General features: G+C 39.3%; 1 protein-coding gene across 4 annotated transcripts in view; it reads right to left on the reverse strand.

The window, feature by feature from the left end:
• The window catches only part of Zn72D (Zinc-finger protein 72D), a 166,164-nt gene that overhangs the window by 137,595 nt on the left and 3,202 nt on the right, over positions 1-25,367 (reverse strand). The gene's annotated exons all lie outside the window — the stretch shown is intronic.

Consider the following 25,367-nt stretch of genomic DNA (forward strand, 5'->3'; position numbering starts at 1 on the left):
AACCGGACTGTTGCTATATGAGGCTATAAGGCTAAAAATTACATATCTCCTTTCTCTGGCAGGAAGTACAGTATGTGAGCGAGATGATTGGTCTGCGATAAGCCTTCCGAAAATAGTATGAACTCATGCTCCACACATGTGAATCAGTCATGCACTTGGATGCCATTACTTAGCAAATGCATTGATTAATATATTGCATCATGTGCCTGCGCGATTATGTGAAGCGTAATGCTATTTTTATGAATAAATTAAAATTCACCAGAATTGCCTCCAAATGGCTCCTAAAATCTCTAGAAGAGTCACTAATTGCTATCTTTGATATTCTGTCACTGTATTAATAAACAAGACTGCAAATCTAGCGACTAGTCTAGAATCGACTAGACTTGTGTAATTAAGATTCTATTAGAATAAAATTCTCGTCTTAAGACCTTAAGACTGACAACAGGCTGAAGATGCCCAAAAACAGGGCAAAACATGTACCTATGTAGTGTATACAAATCACTTAGAATTTAATCACCACAAACAGTGAATTGTATTGAATAGGTGGCTACAATAAATTTTATTATAATAGAATCTTAATTATTGTTATCTTCAATACGAAACAAAAATGAGATTAGTTCCTTGTAGTCTTATGCGAACACGTACATAGCACGCAAGAACGAGAGATTGACAATCTATATACGCATCACGACATACAGCTGTCAATGCACATTTGCACGCACTTCTCGTATTAACACCAATATTTCATTCGAAAGCGACCAATGAACGATGGGCTTCCGGCGACTGGCGTATAAACCTGAAATGGCGGGATTTGAAAACAAATTTTCTGAAGTTCACAAAAAAATAAACAAAAATCGGGAGACGGGAAAACTGCCGAAAATCGGGAGTCTCTCACCCAAATCGGGAAAGTTGGCAGGTATGTAATTATGTTAATGAAAAATAGATAAAAGCATCTTTCAGTTTTGGATTATTTACTTGCGTAGAAAAACCTCCAGTTGTAAAGCACTCTCTGAATAACTGTGTTTAAAACAGCTACTCTTAAACGCCACACTGAGCAGGGTATGCGGTTTGCAAGACCACTTGTGCGAAAGCACTTCATAGTAAACACACAGTTCAGCCAACAGAAAGGACTTATGAACTCTTAGAATCCACAACAGTAATGTGTCTTACCACGATTCAAAGCCTTGAAGAAAGTTTGCTGTGAAGCATTCATCCATGCTTCGAAACGCACAGAAGCTTCGAAGGATGTCAACAGCCCAAATGGTGATGGTATTCAACAGCAAAATGAATTCTACCCATGTGAGAAACCTGGTGTGGAGTAAGTACCAATCAAGCGTAAAGAGTTGTATAAAATGTACTACCTGGACACTGACACAGACAGAATAAAATCCAAAACCAAAAGCCCCAAAGAGCCATCGCCTACCAAGCGACAACTGCTCAGCCCGAAGGCCTACAGATTACGAGGTGTCGTGTAGTCAGCACGACAGATCCTCTCGGCTGTTAATCATGGCCTCCTAGACCGATGCTGCTATCTCACCGTCAGATAGCTCCTCAGTTGTAATCATGTACGCTGAGTGGACCTCGAACCAGCTCTCAAGATGCAGGTAAAAATCCCTGACCTGGCCGGGAATCGAACCCGGGGCCTCCGGGTAAGAGGCAGGCACGCTACTCCTACACTGCAGAGCCAGCACAGAATAAAATCCAGGCCAGTAAAATTAATTTAAGATGATAGGCAAGAAAGGACAAATTTCGAAAACTGAGGACATCAGAAGGAAAAGCTTGATGACAGAATAGAGAGAGATGAATTTTATATGGTTTGGACAAATTAAAACGATAAAGGAGGGAAGTATGCTGAAGCTGATGATAAGAGACCAAGATTAAGGTGGCTGTAAACATTCAAGAATAGTGTTACTAGAAGAAACCTTGATGAAACACACAGTTAAGAAGGAATATTGGTGGTTGGAAGAGGAAGAGAGAACGGTGTCAAACATCCCAATGAGGGAAATGAATGATAAACATAATTGTAAAATAATGTAGTACCATATCAGCCATCAGACATTGGCGATTGTAGTTTTATTCTTGGCTGTGTGGAATAGCGAAATGGTCCTCTGTCGAAACTAATACTGCAGGTTCTCCAGCCAATACACGCGAGGTCTCCCAGGACCGCTCTTCTTCCTGATCTTCCCTTGTATAATTATTTGCAGGAGTGTGCAAATTTCTGGGTATTTGACCCAAGTAGGAGAGTTTCTTTATCTTAACAGCTCTAAACAGTTATTTTTCCTTACACATTCTAGTCAATACCTCCTCATGATGCTCAAATCTAGACTTTTTTTCCTTTTGAGTTTCATCATGATATTGTTTACTGGGCTTGTAGTAGTGGTGTTTCAAGAGATTTATCAGTGTGGCTTGAATAAGTTTAATTGTAATCAATTCTGAATGTAGTTTTTTGTAAGTAATTGTTCATGTAATGGCCTAGAGACAATGCTACTTTTAGTGTAAGTGTTTAATTTACCTTATTGGTTAACAATAAGGAATTGTGTGGTCATTCAAGGTTTGATGTAACTATGGTGAAGAATGTTTTTCTTAAGCACTCTTTGGAACAGTTTCCTTCTATTACTGAATCGAAAGGTTCAGGTGTATATCCTTTCCTGTAGAATATAATTTGCCCATTACCTGTTCTGGTCTTTCAGGCCCACTGTTTCAAGAACAGTGATTGGATAAGTTCATAGGTTATAAAAGCTGTTGCCAATACATAGGACCAAGCTTTGAAATTTATGTATAGAATGTGGTTGTTACAAATACTGTATTTGCTCGCATATAACTTGAACTTTTTGACATAAAAATAAGTGAACATTTACAGTGCATGATATATGCGGGGATTTCTGAACTTTTCTTCTCGTGCATAATTTTTGATAGTGTACTTACGGTTTCAATATCAGGAATTTCAATAGGTGCAACATCAAGCCTGAGACTTTTTATCAGAAAAATTTCATCCCCTCTCTTCCCCTTATTGTAGTTCTCTTTCCCTACGTTTGAGCTGCAAGGTTAAGACCATTCACACGGTCGATCAGTACGCGAGGTGACATGTTCTCAGCAAACTGCATAAACAACAGCTGAAATATGCTTACATTTCACAGAAACAATACGACATGAAATAATAACGACCTCCCTAAGAAAACATGGTTATGTTTAAAATTAATTAAAATTACAATTTAAAATTAATCGCCTCCCTAGCAGCATTAACCTACTCTAGCATGATATCGTATTAGAAATAGACCAAGGATATTTTTCTGAAGAAAGCTTTGTTGAATGTGTATATGAATACTAATCTCGTTATCACCACTACTAATACATAAATTACTACGTTGCCTCTAACGTGAAATGGTAGCATATCTAGTGAACGAATCTTTCTTTCTAATCACATTTGAAGTTATTGCTCTGTTTTTCTCGTAAATTTATTACACGACCACTTTCTGCAAGTTTGGATAATGTGGCCAATTTTTGTTGCATAAAACACACTGAAATCCCACTTATTTAGTCGGCCATGGCAGCACGTGGTGAGATGACAGCAGATATGTGCGCAATGAGACGCATTATCTTACAAAGTTCGCCACTCGCAGCGCTGCGGCGCAGTTCTCCCATCACCGCACGGAGCCTATACTGTACTAAAAATGTCTTTTTAAAATAAATCTTGGACGAATGTTCGAGGCATTCTAAACATAGATACGAAGTTTTATGTAAAAATTCCTCATAGTTTTAGAGATATTTGCATTTCAGTAACAGCTTGCACATTGGGATGGGCGTGGCTACGTAGCAATGGATGCAAATGTACAGCGCCAGACGATTGAGTGGTTTCTCTTTTCGTCAATTTCTTATAGCACTGGCTGCATGGGTGGTATTGGCACGTAGGCCATGCCTGTATCCTTGGTTTAGTGGGTTGTCTTTGAGTGTGGAACAGTTTGTTTAGAAACTTTCCACGTGCATTTATTACATTGTGTTGTGAATTGTGATCATAACACCTCAGAAAGGGAATGTTGCAAGACTGAAAAGAGATTTGCTGGAAATCCCTTTTCTAATGAAGAGAGAGGTGATAATGGCAATGTTATTGATGTAGCCAGTAGGCCTAGTGCATCAGCCAGTGTTTCAAAATGTGCCATGGAAATGTGAATTTAACCGAAAGTAATATATTTGGGTTGGCCAGTACATTTTGTTTATCCTGTGAGAATTGTGACTTCAAACATTATTTAAAAAACTGTCCTTCAAATTATAACAGAGTCGCTGAAATAAACAATAGTGTATGCTATGCAGATTTTAGGTCTTGGTCTAAGGGGGTTGGAAAATTTTTTGTGGTCTTATGGATCTCCCACCAACTATAAAGCAACCTACTTATGGCCTGATCTGTAACAGAATTCTCTCTGCTACCAGGGATGTTCCTGAAGAACACCTTCCTCACTGTACAGCAAATCATAAGGGCACTGCAGCTAGCATGGAGTGTAATAGTATGGTAGACATTTTCAAACGCTCAGTTGAAAAGCATGGCTTCAAATACGAGTATGTTGGTGATTGAGATACTAAAGGCTTTAAAATGGTACATGATTCTAAGCCATATGGTCCAGAAGTAGAAATAACAAAAGTGGAATGTGTAGGTCATGTCTAGAAGAGGATGGAGACTAGACTTAGAAATCTCAAGTGGCCGACCGGAAAAAAGTTGTGTGAAGAGTAGACGTGGCATGGGTAGATAACCATAAGAGACAAACTCCAAGTTTATTATGGCAATGAAATCAGGGCAAATAAAGACTGAGCGACATGAGGGCTGCAATGTAGGCAATTTGGTACCACAAAGGTTAAACTGTCCTGAATCCCACTCACTTTTGTCCCAAGGACTCAGAATCTTGGTGTGGCTATCGACGAGCTGAATCAGAGGGGACAGTTCTTACAAGCACCCACATCCAATGCCCAAACCTGTAATGGACACCATAAAGCCCGCTTTTAAAGATCTTAGCAAAACAGTTACTGAGAAGACGTCTAAAAGGGAGAAACTAAAATGCAAATGAGTCATTCAACTGTAAAGTTTGGTTCATTTGTCCCAAGACATCATGCAATGGTAATAAAATTGTTCAAATAGCAACCTACAGTGCAGTGGCCAGTTTTAATGATGGAGCTAGCAGTAGTCTACAAGTACTGAGGGCATTGGGAATCAAAGTTGGGAAGAATACTGTGGAAGCTATGAGCAAGTTTGACAAGGTACGTGTAGATTCAGCTGGAAAAGAAAGTTTAAAAAACTCAACTTTGGAAGCTAGAACGACTAGGCGAAGACTCAGACTGGAAGAACAATCCAAGAACATCCAGGCAGAGGGTATAACACATGCCAGTGAAGCCTTCTAAGGAGAACTGTGAGTAGAACTGTGTGCGACAACTTTACACACGATTCCATGAAAACGTTTTTTTTTTTCAAACAAGAAACATATCACAAGAACCATTTGTCTGATCTAAATGAAACTTTGCACAGTTGTTCAAATAGGAATTATATAGAGAATGAACTAAATGGAACTGAGACAATAACCTTAACCCGTAGAGAGCCAGACAACGTTGTTCCGTATATACGAGTAAAGTGCCAACCACTATATACGAAGGTGGTTTGAAATGTTCGTGCAAAGTCAGAGAGATGGCACCACCGTGCGTATCGAGGTCTTGTTTAGTTAGTAAAATCTCTTGAACGCACACCAAGTTTCATCCATATTGGTCTATTTCTTTGTGTTTGGCATTCGTGTGAATCAAGGAAGTCTAGTGAGTTTCAAGAAATGGACGAAAAAGAATTTCGTGTGGTGATTAAACATTACTTTATGAAAGGCAAAATGCCTCAGGAGACTAAAGAGAAGCTTGATAAACATTACGGTGACCCTGCATCTTCAAATAGAACAGTTTATAAGTGGTTTCAAAATTCTCGGACTGGCCATATGGGCACAAGTGACTGAACGTTCTGGGCGGCCTGTGGAGGTTACGAATTCAGAAATCATTGATCAAATCCATAATATGGTGATGGATGACAGACGAGTTAAGGTGCGCGAGATTGCTAGTGCTGTGGGCATCTCGACTGAACAGGTACATAATATTTTGCATAAACATTTGGACATGATAAAGCTATCCGCAAGATAGGTGCTGCGATTGCTCACGCTTGACCAAAAACGAAATCGTGTGAAGTGTTGCAAGGAAGGTTTGCAGCTGTTCCAGAAGAATTCGGAGGATTTTAAGCGTCGTTTCGTCACTGTGGATGAAACCTGGATACATTACTATACTCCTGAGACCAAACAACAATCTAAACAACGGGTAACCAAGGGGGAATCTGCACCAAAAAAAGGCGAAGACCATTCCTTCGGACGGAAAGGTTATGGCGACTCTTGGGATTCGCAAGGGATAATCCTCATCGACTATCTGGAAAAGGGTAAGACTATTACAGGTGGATATTATTCATCATTATTGGACGGTTTGAAAACCGAGCTGCAAGAAAAACTCCCGCGATTTGCCCACAAGAAAGTCCTTTTCCATCACGACAACACACCAGCACACACCTCAGCAGTTGTGGTCGCAAAATTAATGGAAATAGGATTCCAACTCGTTTCACACACACCCCCCCGCCTATTCTCCAGACTTGCCTACCTCGGACTATTTGTTCCCCAATTTGAAGAAATGACTGGTAGGACAAAGATTTTATTCAAACGAGGATGTGATTGCAAACACTAATGGATATTTCGCAGACTTGGACAAGTCCTATTATTCGGAAGGGATCAACAAACTAGAACATCGTGGGACAAAGTGTATAAGCCTAAAGGGAGACTATGTCGAAAACTAAAAAAGGTTTACCCCAAACACGCAAGTAGTTTATTTTTCAAGGACTTTTTAAACGCCCCTCGTATCGTTTGGTTAGCGTGCTCTTCTATACGAGTTGCTACAGCTTTGGCCGTCAGATGGCAACATCTTATGTGTCGAGTCCATAGAGAAAGGTCTAGTTTTTTACTACGCCGGTAGATCGTGTGTAAATTCATTCACTTTCATGCAGTGAATTTCTGAAATCAGTATTCACCTAGGACGTATGATCTAAATGCCGTGCGAGTAAAATGGTGACTAGCGGGAGAAGCGATTTTGTTGACGATGACGAACTGGCTGTATATCTTAAGCCCTTGCGTCAACAGCTGTTGCACGAGTATTGAGTTTGACGCCTTTAGGAGTTCTTGTACTTCTAAATGTGTTCTTGCATAGAGTTAGCCACCTATAGGCGCCTGACTATTCTTAATCACTTCTGCCATTTACTATCGTAATTTTAAATAAATTCCATTCATATTAGATGTGACTGTTGCTGACATATTCATTTTTATCCAGTCTCATGCCAGTCGGGTAGTTCGCGCCTAGGCGGCAGTCCAACAGGTGTCTCATGTTACCTCGTACGGTTCGCGCCAAATTCTTCGTAAATAATTTGTGTATATGTACATTGAAATAACTAAATTTGAAAGTTGTTGTCGTTACTACGATAGTTGTTCGGCGAACTCCATCGTCCATGTTCTGATAACTTTTTGTAAATTGGTCTGCATCCGAGTGATAATGGCTTGGTTAGGAAAGACGTTGAATTATCTGAGAATCCGCCAACCAGATGTAGGTATCACTCAAGAAAACATGTTGTGCGCCTGTCAAACCAGAGGTGACGAAACTGTCTACTACTGGGAGGAATGCGACGTGGCCCTTTGTGCTTGCCCTTCCTTCCGTATTTACCACACTGTGCGCAATTTCTGAACGACCTATGAACCAGAACGTACGTAGAAACTATTGATGCATTTCTGAAAACTTGAAGAATGTCATCATAATAATGAAAGGAACACTATTTTTAAATTCACCTTTGTATGAACACACTGCATATATGTATATGTTTACGGATTTACAAGAAAAACGGTAATAACAATGCTATTGAATTTCTACTACAGTAGAACCTCGATTATACGTTCCCGGAAACTACGTTTTCCCGTATTACCCTTTCAAATTACGTGGTCCCACAAGCATCCTAATTAAATCATGTTGGAAAAATCCTGCATTTTCCGTTCCTCAAAGAAACTATTTCCCGTATCAACCGTCCAGAAATTGCAGTCCCATCAACGCTAAAACCTCAATCACGCGTTTTTCAAGTAACTGTATCTCACGAAAGGACGGCTAAGGCATACTTACGGATTTTGGTGTTAACGTCCCGTCATTGCGGTAATTTGAGAAAGTACTATACCAGAAAAGCGATCGGTGCATTCTGGTGGTATTGTTTTAGAGAATCGAAGTCATAGTGTCCACAACTATTGGAAGGAGACATAGCGCATTTCGACAGCTCTACTTGAAGACGGAATGAGTTTCTTCATATGTTCGTACTTGCAAAACGTCTACAATATTGTCCAGGGTTACATGTTTATTTTGTTATTTTTTCGAGTGTATCGCCGAACAGGTTTTCGGCACTTCCCTCAGAGCACTGTATAGTCACTGAACTTTCAGGCAGGAATCGAAACTGCTCTTTCTTAACACAAATTTAGTATTTTAATATTATCGTGCAGTATACGATTATGTTATCGAGGCCAGAACAGATGTTGCACCTTACATACATAAAGCCATGGGAGGTTTTGGGATTGCCTATTACTGTTTTGGTCCTATGATAAGACGGGGAATGTCGTGTTTGTGTGTTAAAATCTCATTTTATTTGCGCACGTTACATTTAGAAACTTTGTATCATTTCGCACTCGTACCGACTTTTACAGCGAGCGTGCTTTCCAGGTCGCGAATAACCGTAATTTCGCAAGTTGTGATGCTATTTTTTCCTCTTTCCAATTTGATTGTGATTAGTGACAGGCAGAATTGAATATAATGCATTCCAGAAATTGAGAATCGATACATCATTCGAAACCATATTCTCGAGTTCAACATAACCTTTAAAAGTCAATGTAGGCCTAAATTACGTGGTATAAGATTTCCATAAAATGACTACGAACAGTATACCGATGACCAAATTACAATGGAAGATTTTTAAAAAATGGGATTTCGCCATCATGTTGGGTGCTTTTTTATCCAACGTGCTTTATTTCATTAGATTAGAGAATTAAAAACAACCTGTGGTCGATTGTTATTTGGCTTGGCAGATCAAAGTTGTTGAACTGAAAGAAGTTTTCAGAGGAAACTGAAGAAGTTTCCCCGATAAAACTGAATGTAAAGTTGAGATTTTTAAGTCGTGTACCGGTAATTAATATTTGAAGCCAGCCCCGCGGTCGAACTTGCCTGCCTCTCACCTAGAGGGCCCGGGTTCGATTGCCGGCCAGGTCAGGCATTTTTACCTGGATTTGAGGGCTGGTTCCAGGTTCATTCATTCTACAATTACCTTTAATTGAGGAGCTATTTAATGGTGAGATGGCGACCCCGGTCTAGAGAGCCAGGGATAACTGCCGAGAGGATTTGTCACACTGACCATGTGTCACCTCGCAATCTGCAGGCCTTTGGACCGAGCAGCGGTCTCTTGGTGGGCGGAAGGGTTTGGTTTAGGGGCGTTTGTAAGATTATAAGTATACATATTTCTTTTTTTTTATGTTTAGCCAAATTGCTGATGATTCATTTGTTCCCGGATTTTCCGATTTCCCGTGTGGTACGTTTTTTTTACGGGTCCCTCCAAAAACGGAGAATCGAGGTTCCACTGTATATCACTCAATTTAAATAAATCAAGTAAAACAAATTTTTCTGTTGAGTATTTACATCTACGCCGGCCCGGTGTACGGGGAGCGTGGCTGCCTCTTACCTGAAGGCCCCGGGTTCGACTCCCAGCCAGGTCAGGGATTTTTACCTGGACCTGAGGGCTGGTTCGAGGTTCACTCAGCCTCCCTGATTATAGCAGCCCCAGTCTCGAAAGCCAAGAATAACGGCTAAGAGGATTCGCACCTCGTAATCTGCAGGACTTCAGGATGAGCAGCAGTCGCTTGGTAGGCCAAGGCCCTGCAAGGGCTGTAGTGCCAGGGGTTTGTTTTTGTTTTTTGTATTTACATCTGCCGCAAGCTACTGTACCCATTGCAAAAGTGCGCGTTGCGCTGAATAATTACCCACTGGCTGGTTGATGTTATGAAACTATTCCCCAGGTAAGGGGTTAATAATTTAAGTGAAGAAGAGTATGATGACTGATGAGGAATTCATTCCTCCAACAAGTGAGGAAGAGGAAAGTGAAAGAGTTATTGGGAGTGTTAATGGCGATTTTTCTGTAAACACCCGACCACATGTTCATTGTTCGAATGTAAACAGTGGAAGTGGTAGTGAAAGTGGTCACAACCGTTTGGATGACAGTACTGATGATGGCTGTAACAACATCCAACAGCAACAATTTCCTGTTTTTCGTGAAATTCAGGTAGGTCAAGATGTAAAATACCAACCCTCACCTGGTTATTATGAGTTTCCTGGCCCGAGACATGCCCCTTCTTCAGACGCAAAACCTATTGTGTATTTTTATCTGTTTTTAACAGCTCAATTATGGAACATCATAACTACAGACAAACAGATATGCTAATCAGTTTTTGAGAAGTCATGTCTTGTCATCACATGCCAGAGCACAGAACTGGTGCCCAGTTACAGTGACAAATGAAGGCTTTCGTTGCTGTTTTGTTGGAAATGGGTATAACTATAAGGCCGAGCATATTTTCTTATTGGGTCAAAAATTCTAGTTATATTCCATGGTTTGGAAATATGTTCTCAAGAAACAGATTCCAACTGATCTTGAGGTTTTTTCATCTTGTGAACAACGAAAATCTTTCACCACCTGGTCACCCTGACTACAACCCATGTGCCAGAAGGTTTGATCCAAATGTTGAGCATGCCAATCGTGTATTCCGATACCATTACACTCCACCACACCAACAACTTAGTGTAGACGAATCTTTGAGTGGCACTAAAAGTCACTCAGCACTAACTCAATATTTGCCTAATAAAAAACACCATAAATGGGAAATCAAGTTTTGGATGCTGTGCGATTCAGTAATCCACTACTGTTTAGGATTTTAATGTTACCGAGGAGTTAAAAGTAGAGAAAACAAGGATGACAAAAGAATATGGCCTTGGACATGTTGTGACAAAATTACTAACTTTGGGTAACTATATGATGAAGGGATACCACGTCTTTACAGACAACCGCTTGACAAGTATACCCCTGGCGCGTTATCTTTTCGAGAAGTCAACCTACATAACAGAAACACTTTGTAAGAACAGGAAAGACATTCCAAGTGCTTTAGTGGGAAAGTAAAATCTTGGGAGAGACAAAATACTACAGAAGCAGCGAGGTTTTGATTAGTGGGTTCAGGGAAAAGCAATCTAAAACATGACTAAAATATGACTATTTAAAAAAGCCTCTGCTGAGAAAAAGACTTTCAAAGATGACCGAGCTAGTTGGCCATTCGTTTAGGGTCACGTGGCTATGAGCTTACATTCGGGTGATGGCGAGTTCAAATCCTACCATCAGCAGCCGTTAAGATGGTTTCCCGTAGTTTCCCATTTTCACACCAGGTAAATGCTGGTGGTGTACCTTAATTAAGGTCACAGCCCCTTCCTTCCCACTTCTAGCCCTTTCCTACCTCATCGTCGCCATAAGACCTATGTGTGTCTGTGGAAATAAATTCCGAAAATATTGTATTGCCCTCAAACTGGAATTTAGCTGTTAGAATATGAAAATTTTAGGCGACTACAAACTTCTTTTAGTCGCCATGGCGACCAGGTGCCTGCGCTTTGTCCAGCCCTGCAATGAATCCCTATTTTACTCCATACCACTGGCATCAATAGCCACTGCCTGAAATGTATACATGACAAGCTTGCAGAAGATCAATGACAACTCCAACACAAATCCCAAATCATTGTGATAAACCGATCTACACACACCTTCAGTCCACATAAATGCTGTAAATAATCCAATGTTGACAATTCTTCTGAACTCTTTATGCTGTACATACACCAATGGTGGTAGGTTTTCTAACCGCTTATGCCTCACTTCACTCAGTATATGCTCAAGGTAAAATAATTATACACACACCTGAACTAAGTCCAACCACTTATGCAGAGAAAACTGCTAAATATCCAACGGCGATAGGTTTTTTAACACGGCAAGCCTTTCACTCAAGTACACATTTTTTTAATGGTGAACAATTCATAAAGCTTTCGCTTCAGGGTCACACAAGTTTGGTTACAAATCAAACAAAACATTGCTCTGACAATGTCGCAATACAATAAATGTGATTATAAAAAACGCCAGTTTTATAAAATGTTCAGAATAGCAAAATTATTTTTAGGCCCCTTCCCTTTTCCCTATTTAATGTGTGTCAAAATATTTCATTGTAAAGAATTTCGAACCAACATAAAACATAGCCTTTTTACTTATATTTAACATCTTTTTCATTCACAATATAATTGAAATTTATCCCATTTTAATAGACGTGTATTTTGCACGTCTCTATACAGCTTAATACCAAGCGGCACACACTATACAACATACAGGCTAAACTACCCAATTACAAATCAGGGGAAGGTAAGCGAACACATTACAATTCTGATGATAGAGTTGCCTACCCAACAGCACGTGAAGATCATCATAATTCAGTTTTTGTGTACCAGTACTGAACGTCATTATGTAGGATTAATTTCTTATACATAAAACGCAAGGTATGACATCAGCCCTTCAAAGTTGTGCAATTCCTTACTAATGAAGACAAAATTAAAATCTGTCAGAAAGTGCACTGAGCTTAAAATCTGTCAAAAAGTGCACTGAGCATCCGCATCTTGAAGCGCACAGAGGCTGAAAATGTTGAACTCTCACCTTAGAGTTTTGACTTGATCACTTAAGTTGGTTGAAGTTTTATTCGATACAAAATGGTGGTCGAAGTCATTCCTGCCAGTTTACAGGGTCGAGTGTAACCTCCAATAGGTTGACAAAGAGCGTGACCAGAGAATAATGCTTAACAAACCACTGCTCCGAAATAAAAGGCTTCTACTATCATGTGATCTGCCATAAGACTGATATTTTTATTGGCCTCCGTGCACGTGCTTTCATATTTGGTGTTTTTCACAACTTTCAGTGCACTTATTTTATGAGCCCCAGCAGAAAAGGTTTTCATATTTGTTCTCTCGTGTTTTTAACACCTTTTAATAATACTTTCATGTGTAGATATGGTAGATATAGTTTACACTGTACCCACGGACGCGACGTAAAATGCCGTCATGTCCGAAAAGGCTGTATTTAGCATATCCCTCTTGGATAGTTTTTATTTGTATATTCAAGTAGTACGATTTCTTGCTTAAAACGTTCTTTTTTTGTTGTCCCCTGTAGAAACAGAGGTTTTAATGTATATGTTAAATGTCATAAAAGAATACTAAAACTACGCCATTCATAAAATAAACACATCTGTAAGTTCAACAGTAAATTTTAGAAATACTCCAACCTATATGATGGTAAAGTTTATACAGATTTTTTTAAAGAAAGATTTTATGTTTACTTCGACAGCAGTACTCAACATAACTGAATTTTGCAACAGAACCAAGGACTTTGAAATAGAGGAAAGTAACACAAAGTAACATAGAAGACATGTATTCCAACATACAGATTTCTAAAACAATAGATATTATCAGTGATAGGAATCCGTGTGATGAGGAGGAAGAGGAAGATTTGCCTGAAAGTGTTGAACAGAGTTTGACTTGTGCAGGCAACAAACATGGCACGAAGTCTTCCAACATTTTCTTCTGTCACAAAGTGATGTGCCAGAATCTGTGTTAAATTCAAGCGCAGTGGTTGCTGACTACCTTGAATATTCGTTTGCAGGGTGCCCACCAAATCCAAATTTTGAAATTCCCCGTTTTCCAGACATAAAAACAAGTTTTTTCCCCTGACACACGAAGAAAAAAAAAAAGAAGGAAGTTTCCAGCTATGACAGTAATATTAAAATACATTTTGAAAGCTTAACCTCCAAAAAATAAATGAGCAATTAATGTGCATATTAAATTTAAAAACTTGGAAGGTGAATTTAGTCTCGTCTTTTTAAGATTTAAAAAGTATTACCATTACTGCTTCAGCAAAGAAATCTCTTCATCTATAGCCACCAACGACTGTCGAGCTTCTGCCATCACCCTCCACTTTTCTTCTAATTCATTCAGCAATAAAGTGGCCTTAATACCCTGGCCACAAACACAAATTGTCCTCTGCCTACCACAGCTACCACAACGAACTGTCACACATGACTCCACTGCTTCTTTTTCCATTAAAGAAGGTTCACCAGAGGCAAGATGTCTACAGAATCATCTTTCAAGGAGCAAGTGACCAAAGCTGAGATTATATGGTGCATGCGTGCTGTCATGCAACACCATTCTTGACGTGCCATGTTTGTTCCCAGTAATGTTTCCAGACTCTGAAATCACTTCGAAAGTTCAACTGCATAGAACGAAAGTTGCATATACAATCACTCATGGCCTGCCTCCCTATTTACATAAACAAATTCTTGAGATGTGTAATAAGTGCACACATTTCAACGTTGGTTCTGACGAGTCACTGAATAAAGTTTCTCAGATGGACCAAATGGATTTTGTAGTTCATTGTTTCAATACCGATAATAATGAGGTATGCACTTCTTATTTTGATTCCGTGTTTCTTGGTCACTACCTCCTAGGATTTGTAAAATGGTTTTTTGCAAGCACTGCAAGGACTCGATCTAAAAAACTCACAAATTTCAATGGATGGCCCAAATGTCAAAAAGTTCCTTCCTTCAGGATATGTATAATTTATTAAATGGTGATCCAGTTGCTCCTATTTTGGTGAACACTGGACCTTGTGGGTTACACACTGTGCGCAATTCATATAAAATGCCAGTAAAAGAAACCCAGTGGAATATTGCAGAGTTTCTTCATGCTCTTCACTTCTTGTTTTGTCCGACTTGTTGACTGAACGGGCAGACTGGCCTTCAGTTCAGAGGGTTCTGGGTTGGATTTCCAGCCAGGTCGGGGATTTTAACCTTAACTGGTTAATTCCAGTGGCCCGGAGGCTGGGTGTTTGTGGTGTCCCCAACATCCCTGCAACTCGCACACGACACTATCCTCCACCACAATAACATGCAGTTACCTTTGCATGGCAGATGCCGCCCACCCTCACCGGAAGGTCTACCTTGCAATGGCTGCACCCGGCTTGAAAAAGCCGCACGAAATTATTGCGTTTTGTTTTGCTACGTTCCTGTACATTATCTCTTTCCGGTCTAACTGCGAGCATAGCTCGCAGCGGCCGAAATTACATTCAGGACGCGCTGCAGGCATAGCCCGTAGTAAGGTTTGACAATTCGCTAAAAATCGAGAACGAGCTATGCACGCATTCTGGTGGTTACATCATGTTTCCTAATGTATTAGTTACGAGAGTATTTAAGCAGATGGCAGTATTATATGTCAAAGTCAGAGAATTTACGATATATTTGAACAGCATGCATCAGTAGATGTTGTCACTCAGTGAGCTCTAAGACATGGCTTCTTGCAGCAAACATGTGCTTGACGAAAGTGATATTTTCGATATTTTATGATATATTATAAGTTTATGCGCAAATGAACATATTGACATGAATTCGAAACAACTTCTTGCATTTCATTATGATTGGAGTTCGTTTTACGGCGTAGGGTCTGACACATCCCACTCTGACGAGTCTAGTGTCGGACCTAAGACGAAACGCTGGCTAATAGAGCAAACGCCTGAAAAGTCTTACATCTTACATCTAGTTCATGTTCCCGTGTATTTCATATTTGCGCGAATACTTAAGATTGTCTACATATTCGTAAAGTTGTCTGTTTAGAAGACTATTTTCTCTTTCTCAGATGTCTTTTGTGGTAGAACAATATTTTTACATTTGAGTAACTTTTAACAAAATTTATCAATTAAAATAAAATTTCGTAAGAGCACCCATTTTCATTATTGTAATTATTACTATTATTATTATTGAAAAATTATTTTTATATCGTACTTGTTATTGTTTTGTAATTGCAATGCACATTTTATATTAGCGAAATAGGGTAAATATTACTGTATTTCAGAAAAATGTATTTGCTTCGTTATCCGTCAGACCTTTCCTCCATTCGCAAAACATGGTATAATATATAAACAATTTTAAAATCTGAAGTGATAGTTGACATGATACAAAGAGCGCTTTTGAAAATTAGATGCTCAAACAAGCACAAAGAAAAAAGAATCATGTCAATATCTCCTACAGGTACAGAGATATAATACCGTATTTTAAAGATCCTTAAAAATGCCCAGTTCAGAACGTTTGTTAGGGATATTAAGGCCCAGACTGGAATGGGTTATTCAGGTTCAAACTTATTTCCTTTGAAATAGTGTGCCATAAGATGGCTTGAAAATTCGAAAGTCAATGAACGTGCTATAGATATCCTACCTAATGTTGACAATTATGTGGAAGAAAAAAAAACAGACAAAAAATCCCAAACTGTAACAGCTTCAAAATAGTATCAACGTCACTAAGATAGTGTATGCGCTTCCTAACAATATCAGACACTAAAATAAGAAGAGGTATATTATTATTAATAAAATAAATTATTCGCAGCTAATAACTGGCATAGGAAGGATGGTATGGCTGAGAGACCACGGTGCCAATTTTTGCCAAGTCACATTCTTGCCACTTGTCTTTCATGAACTATACTGAGGTATGGTACACAGACGAACTAGTGTATATACTAACCAACACACTGATGTAAATAAAATTACATCTACACTGAAGACTATTAAACCTATACCGCACACGCCGAGCCAGGTAGCTTAACCACGTGGCTGCCACCTGGTGATGTATTCGTATTGTAGACAATACAGTTGGCAGCCAGGTTTCAAGATTGCACTCAATCTATATATATCGATATGAATGGCAGCTTGGGATTGGCTGGATCAAGATCGAATACATACATACAAACTCAAAAACTCCAAACCAACAAACAACTTTCATCTTACAATGTGATGTCACTTTATTTTAAATCTTTTACTGTATTCACAAAATTACACGATATTACAAGCTACTAGTCCCGCCTCAAACTTCCGAACACCTTGCATGAAAGATGGGTTAGAAACTCAACATGGCACAGCCCGAACGGTGCCACAAGGTTTACCTACATCAGCACATTTAATAATTGTAATAATAATAATAATAATAATAATAAACACTCGAATGAGTACTAGGTTTAAGCAAATTCCATACTTTCCTGTATTCAGTGTTTTTTGTCTGCTTTTACATTTTACGATGTAGTGACTATTGCACACGTCATTACATAGTAAACAAACAGTCATCCGTTGGGTTATGGAATTTTGTCTATATGCATATTTCGTTGTGGAAGCCATGTATTTAAGCGATTAGAAAAGTGAGAACATATTTTAGGCCCCACAATTCCCAACACCACAGAATATTCAATAGTAAGCAGATCAAAACACTGAAAAATTGATCGACCATAGTCGCTACTGCTTGCTAAAGGCAATCCATATAGCTATTGATGCTATTGGTTACTTCACATTCGAGGTCACTGTTTTTTAAAAATGTTTATTCCGTTTTCTTTACAATTTATTCCTGGCATGAGAAACATGCCCTAGATTAACGTTATAAAAACTGAAAAATGTGCTTGTATTAACAGATAAATACGGTATGTCCATTTTATCTGGCAGAACGAATTTCCGGATTTTTTCCAATTCCCTGACATTTCCTTGTTTTCTCATTTATCGAATTCCATGACATTTCCTGGTTTTCCAACGGGTGGACACCCTGGTTTGTCTGGGAGCGTTCAGAAGAAAATCACAGATGTTTTCAAAATATAACGTCCCTGTACCAGTACAGAGTAAAATTTGAGATGCTGAAAACTTCTTGCAAATAACTTACCTGTACTTTATATGATTTCTTCATGTATATATATATATCCTGATTTTCCTCTCATTTAATAAATACAGTATTAAGGTTTTTTATGTGTAAATTCATATTGAAAAATATGTAGATTCTTCAATAGGTTTAGCAAGGTGAGAGTCCTTCAAAACTGAAAAAAAAAATTAATTTATAGTGAAATTCTCAGGTCTCCTAAATTTTTTTAATACTGGTATTTTACTGTACACTAAAGAGGGTCTACCAACGTCAGCACATTAACCTACACAGTAAAGCAGCGCTTTCCACATGGACAAAACTTAGTATTTCAATACCCAGTTCAGTGTAGAAATCTTAGAAAAGTAATGTTTCAGGATAACTTCCATGGATCCTGCAACCCACCCCTGTAAGTATTTTTTTATATAGAAGAATTAAGACTAAAAAATCTGATTTGTGACCATTTTTTATGTTGCTATTGACCAACTTGGATCGGTTATGAAAACAACTTGTCTATTACCTCCAATACAGATCGCATTATGATTTCATGTAAATCAAGTTTTGTAGTCCTTACGTTCCACTTTGTCACATTTTAGTAGGATTCCCATGATCCTAGGCCTGTTTGCTGCTTCGAGGCCCTAACATATGGGCTTACACCCCCCACATCCCCTTTGCTTATCCCCAGACCAATAGTCTTCTGACAAGCTAGACTTCAATTCAGTTCAATGGTCTTGCCACTAGGTGGACCTAACAGTACTTAAGAGTAACACTGTTCATTGATGTTGCCTTGTTCTTACTTAATAGCGTATCTTACCCATGGAGAAATCACGAGCACTCAGTGCAGCTCGATATCACTGAACAATTTTAACTACATAACATTACACTATATTCAAACAAGTGAACAATACGGGTTTTTAAGTTACTGGTGAAGCGTATAACAGCAGAAGGGAAGAAGTCTATGGCCAAGGGTCATCTGTAGTTTTCTACACCTGACAAGACAGTCATGACATAAGAAAAGAAGGCCGAAGAAATTTAATTGTGTTAAAAACAGAAAATATACTTGACTGTAGCATTATCATCAAAAGTTACTGAAAAGGATGGAGTTGCGATGGACTAGGTGCCATAGTTCTTGAAAGTTGACAGAAAAAAAACCTAATATCACGGCATGGAGGGAAGGTAGCTCACACAAATTCATGAGTACAGAGAGAATGGTCGGAAAATAGTATATTTAGACGAGACATTCGTTCATTCTTCACACTCTGTCCCATCATGCTGGCAATATGATACAGAACTGGGAAAATTACAAGCTATATGGAAAAGTCCTCATATTATTGTTGCGCATGCCAGGGGAGAGGAAGGCCTTGTAAACAATTTTTCAGCGCACACATCTAGGCACGACTGCACTGTCATTTGTTTGTCTCTCGCTGACTTCTCACAAAGGTGCAGCGGCGCTAATTTTGAATTTATGAATCTCGTACGGTGATAGCAGCTAGTGACAAAGCCATTGGACTACGATCGAGCAAAGGGGGTCTCTAGCATTCCGTATGGTGATAGCTAGTGACAAAGCAATTGCATTTAGTTGTGTTTTTACTGTGCGCAGGTTGGTAATGGAATTCATTTTACTTGACTGATGGGAGTGACGTCATGTCCAATTGTGCCTCAGCCAATGGAAATGCTGCTGCGTAGTTAGACGATGAACAATGGCACGGAATAAATTGTATTAGGCTATAAAAGGATATTCTTGGGGACGGTGGGTGGGTCCCTGGCTGTCGCAGTGAACACATCTCTCCTCTACAAGGTAATACATGGAAGATTTTTAACATACCAAATCCCTCCGATGCTATGAAACTTATGTTGTGCATACTGAATTTCTACCGGAAAGGCTACTGCTACTGAACTTAAGTCCAAACAGTATGATAGTATTAGATAATGCTAGTTATCACAGCGTAGAAGAGATTAGGAATCCAACACTATCATCGCTCAAAAAAAAAGACACAATTGGCTTACCCAAAACAACCAATTTGAAGGAAGTTTGACCAAAGCAGAATTGCTAGTGTTTGTAAAGAATGTCCCTAGTGAGGCGACCTACAAAACTGAAAAATATTTACCAATTCTGCCCTATTATGCAGACCTCAATACTACCGAGTTGGTGTAGGCAGACAACGGCAGGGTGAGTGAATCTGGGTCCGACTCTAGAAGTGAAATAATGTTATTTTTACATCCCACTAACTACTTTTTTTACCGTTTTCGGAGACGGCAAGCGTAGGCTTATTAGAATGATGTATTTCTTTAAAACATGATTTACAGCTTGGGAATTCTAAAACGTTTCTTTTAGTTGCATGCTTAATACTTCCAGTCACTTATTTACTTTCGATCTTTTAATTGTATTGAATTTCCAGTATTAATGAAAGAATAACCTCAATCGAAGAGCCTGTCTGCAGCTACTTACAGAATCTATTAATGGCAGCTTGACAGCCAGCCAGCCGTGCACATGCTTGTCCATGATGCCGTATTGTCAGGGAAGTTGGTAGTGGTGATTATAGTTTTAAGAAAGTATTGGCAAAAGGAAGACAAGGGTCACGAAGGGCATGAAAATGAAATACACCCTAGGCCTTGCGACCTAGCACCGCTGGGGTCAGAAAAGAACAAGTGACCAAGACAGGTCGGGTAGGATGGATGAAAGTGAGGAGCCTGGCACAAGTGGAAGCATATGCCATGACTCAGCTCAGGGCCCTGCGGTCACCAACCCAAGCTCTCAAGTTGAGAACCCCTGAGGACCCCTTTAGTTGACTTTTTACAACAGACAGGGGATACCGTGGGTGTTATTCTACTGCCCCCACCCACAAGGGATATTGACAACGAAGATCGGGACGAGTTGAAGTAAACCGTGCAAACCAAACTACCCGAGGCTTCTTTTGTTTATAATCTGTTAACAGCATCGTAATTTAGAGTCGTAACTTAAATTCACGCATGCACATTCAAATAAAAATCTGTTGCAAAACACTGTTCAGAAACCTAAGTGTCATAGTGTAAAAGCCTTTAGATATAAGAGCCAACTTCACATAACCAATGGATCCTAACAAAAGAGTTTTAACTTCAAATGTGTCGTGGGTGTAAACAATGTGGGCAAATGGCACACACGAAAACAAACCCAGCTCACTGCCTTCAAAAGGCTTTCAGTTAATCATATGTAACGTGTTACACCAATGGGTTTTGCTCAATACAAAGGACACACGAAAACCAATAGATGTCAGCCCCCTCCCACAACATACATATCCTTCAACAGATGATAGCTTGTGACAACACACCTATCTGTACTCTCAATGTGAAAGGAGTATCAGTCTGCATTGAGCCTCCCGTTATGTAAACGAATCGTATCCACTAAATTTCATTATAATTTCTGTCCTAAATGGAAGGTAACTGCTTAATACTATAGTTCCATTGAGCTTTGACTTGACAGTTAACCGTAAGTCAGACATTGGTGCCAAATTGTTGCGAGTACAAACAGCTGATTCACGACACCTAACACGAACGGAAATGTGTACATTCAAATATAAGTCCAGAATCAATTATTCTACGTAGCAACATGCATAACCCACATGAGATGAGCAGTAACACATAACATTTAAAATAAGGCCATAAGATGAAAAAGAGATCAATGCTCGAACAGATCAATGCTCCCCGGAAGGAGGAGCAAACAACGGAACACACACATCATTAATATACAAGACGTCAAGCAACTTCAAATGTAGCCCCTCCAAGGTCATGGTAGAATTTGAGTTTTAACAACAGTAAGGTATGAACCATTTTATACATTAACCCTTTCCCGCCCGCATTTTCACTCCGCTTATCCCCAGGTTTCAACCTATTATTTAGCAAAAACTGAAACAGACTGTATTGTTTCAGAAAAAGTTAAATACAGTAAAAACTATTGATCACAATGAATTCAAATTTTCAATAACATTAGAAAATATACCATCACATCCATTTCTCTGTTTGAGTCAATGTGTTTGTCACCCCCCCCCCCCCCCCTTCCTCGTGATACTCGACACAGAGACAGTCTGCATTTGTCACATTCCCATGTTGTCTGAATCCCTCAAAACAAATAATCACGTGATTTTGGAAGTGGAATGATGCCCATGTATATAAGATTTTATTTCATCTGGGCAAGGGTCTTCCCAATCTGTTTTTAATCTTACCGGAATGCGACTGTTTGAAGGCTGCATTGTTATATGCGCAATAAGCTAGGTCACTGAATAGTTTTTCTCCTCCTAACATACGTAAAAAGCAATCTCTTTCCCCTAATACTCTTTCCGAATTATGCGCAGGTTCAACATCATCCATTTAATCATTCGGAGTAACGAAACATAATATTTGTGTTACCTGAATTGCCGTGGCATCGCCATCAGGTCCGATTTATCGATATTCGTTTTCATTCATATCACTTATCACTAAAATTATCTTTGTTGATACCATTATTCACTCATTAAAAATTCACCTGCACCCCTACTCAAGGATTCTGTGTCACTTTTTTCGCCCATATTCAGCTCAGTTTCAATATACGCGATATTCAATCCCGCCATGTTCACGAATGAAACAGCTGACCCGCGCTCGCGGAAGTTCAAGACCGTTGCCTAGGCAACGTCAAGACAGATTATCTCTCTTCCTTTATTCCCTAAGACTTGTAGATTGCACTGCGTGTTCACAAATGCCTTATAAACACTTCACTGATGAGAAAAATAAGAAAACTATCGCACAGATCGCAGACGAATACAGATAATGCAGCCGGGCGCTTTCGGGCGCTAAAGTCCAGAAGGCTAAATGAACAGTCGGGCGCTTTCGGGCGCTAAGGACCGGAAAGGGTTAAGTTATTATGTAAAGACACAAGTTTTCATTATAAAACCAAATTTTCCTCATTTCATTTCAGAAATTGAGACGAAGCTCCCTTCTACAAAAGTTAACGGCAATCAGCTTCATAGTTCCGCATTAGACTCGATTTAGGGCACATTAAGCAAGCTCAAAATAAATAACAGCCAACCTGGAAGGAGTGAAAAACATTCAACAATAAGTAGAACAGTGTCAAGAAGTCAATCATTTTTAAAAAAACCTTTTAACTGGAAGAGATTTTTTTTAGTGGGTGCCGCTTCCGTACCCGGTGTGCAGACTTAGGGATGATAAAAATCATGTAAGAATGAAGTGCAACGATACCTTAAGTAGCAGAAAGGAGAGATCCTTCCTTCATGCTTGCTAGAAACCCACCATCCCGTCCCAAAAAGTATTCTTACTTACATAGAAGAATTAAAACCGAGACTGTGTAAATGAGATGATAGCGACCATGTGCTGTGTTCCTATTGGCCGGCTTATATTCGCGAAGAGTTCCTATTCGCCGGACAAGCTTTCTAATGTCTCCGACAGAGCTCGCATCGTGTGCAAGTACAGGGCTGCCATATTTGCTAAAAGTAAGAGAACCATGAATTCCTAGCAGCTCTAACCTATCTTTGGAAATCCAGGCCAAACTCTGGTCTTGTCACTAAGAATGCGTAAGTTGGCAAGCCTCCCGAGTGTTACGTGATGTCGCTCGTGTCACGCCATGTTGGATGTCTAACCTCACTTTTGCACACCGGGTACGGAAGCTTTACCTTTTAGTGTAACAGAGTTGAAACTTTTAACAACTATTCCAATGAATAGATATAATTTTTTTAAAGTTGCTAACTATGTATTCATCCTGTCTCATTTCATCAACCTATTAACCCCCACATAGTTTTAACATCATTTTAATTTATATTCAAATAGTTTATAAGAGGAACAATGTACCTGAAAATAATGTACTCAGAAACTTATCGATTCACCTAAGCCTAACAACAGCTGAAGATGTTCTCAAGTGAAAACGAAACATGTACTGTTTATAATTAATTTGCTATAAAGCAAATAAAAAGTAGCAAAAAGGTGGAAGATTTTAAATTACTCTAAGTCTCTGTGGCTGTCTTTTTGCCAAATTAAACCTTAGAATTCATCTGAAGTAGGGCCGCATTTTCAAATGCGCGTAGACCGCACCCGGCTCTGGAATCCATGCGCCATTGTTTTTATTATACAGTTTTCATGATCGTATAAAACAATGACATTAAGCAGAAAATGCCTCCCGAAAAGATGGATATCATTTCTTAGTTGAATTCATTACGAACACCACTAAAAATACTAAATCGCTTAGAAATTCCTCACACAATTCTAAGATTCAGAACTACTGCCAATGTTACACACGCACACAAAGCCTTTCAGCTGCTATGCAGCATGACGCTGTTACTAAAGTTGTTTTATATAAATTCACAGCCTGCTACTTTTCACGGATTTCTTTTCTTCAAAATCGCAGCCTGCTACTTGTTTGGGAACATCTCATTGAATGAAGTAGCAGTGGAGGTAGAACAGTTGATAAAAGCACGGTGATTATCGATACATGTACCGGTCGAATTTCAAACACTGCGTCTCGTATTACCAGTTACTATCAAAAGTCAAACATCCGCTTTGACCGCAGGAAGTGAAACCAAGCGCGGATATTCAAAATCCGTACAATAACGTTCATCCGTACAACCGTAAAACACAGGTATGCTAACCGTATACAAAACTAGGGGCCTAACGCCGCTTCTAACCATCCAGACCAATTGTCCACAGCAAGAATCCCAACCGTCCAGACCAATGGTCTTGTCCAGATCCTCTCCTAACTTTATACGAAACTACAGTCCAGTCGCTGGCTGTCCGGCCCTGACAGATTGTGATGAAAAGAAAAAATAAGAGTAGAGAAGAGTATTACTAACCTGTGGCAATTTGAAACTATACATATAACCTTGAAAACACTATTATAAATTTACATTGTGCCGTATGATTTTAATATTAAATCACTGAAACCTACACCCCTCGTCGATTTGATATTGTTTTAATTAAAGTTATGTTACCACAAAGAATACTAAGAGTTCTGCTAGTGGCAGAATAATAGTCATGGTTTGCAATGCCTGACGTCACTGGCGCGCCAGATTTAAGATTTAACAGCAAGCACCAATCACCGTTCATGTCGCCATGACTCTTGTACTGCTAGTGCGGTGATGCCACTTCTTTGAAGAGAAACACGTGGCCTCAGTTGCTCGCTAGCCTGCATGAAGTGTATGCGTTCACTGTGTGTATAAGCCGTTTGTTTTTGTGACATGGCCAGTGGATCATCGAAAACGAGTAAGAAAAAAATCAGTTATAAAAGCCAAAGCCGTGAATTTATATACCGGCTACGTAAATATTTTGAGAAAGAGCGTGATAACGGTGGGCCTATTCTTCCTGTTACAAAAGTGGTGGATCGAGTTTGTGACGCTTTAAAAGTAGGTAGGACAACCGTGAAAAGTGTTACGAAAGAAAAGTGTCCAGTGGATCTTAATACACCTTCTGAAGTGCTGCGTACTCCTGAAAAACGAAGACCAAGACATTGTC

The sequence above is a fragment of the Anabrus simplex genome, chromosome 1 (genome assembly GCF_040414725.1).
Source record: "Anabrus simplex isolate iqAnaSimp1 chromosome 1, ASM4041472v1, whole genome shotgun sequence".
Taxonomy (NCBI): Eukaryota; Metazoa; Arthropoda; class Insecta; order Orthoptera; family Tettigoniidae; genus Anabrus; species Anabrus simplex.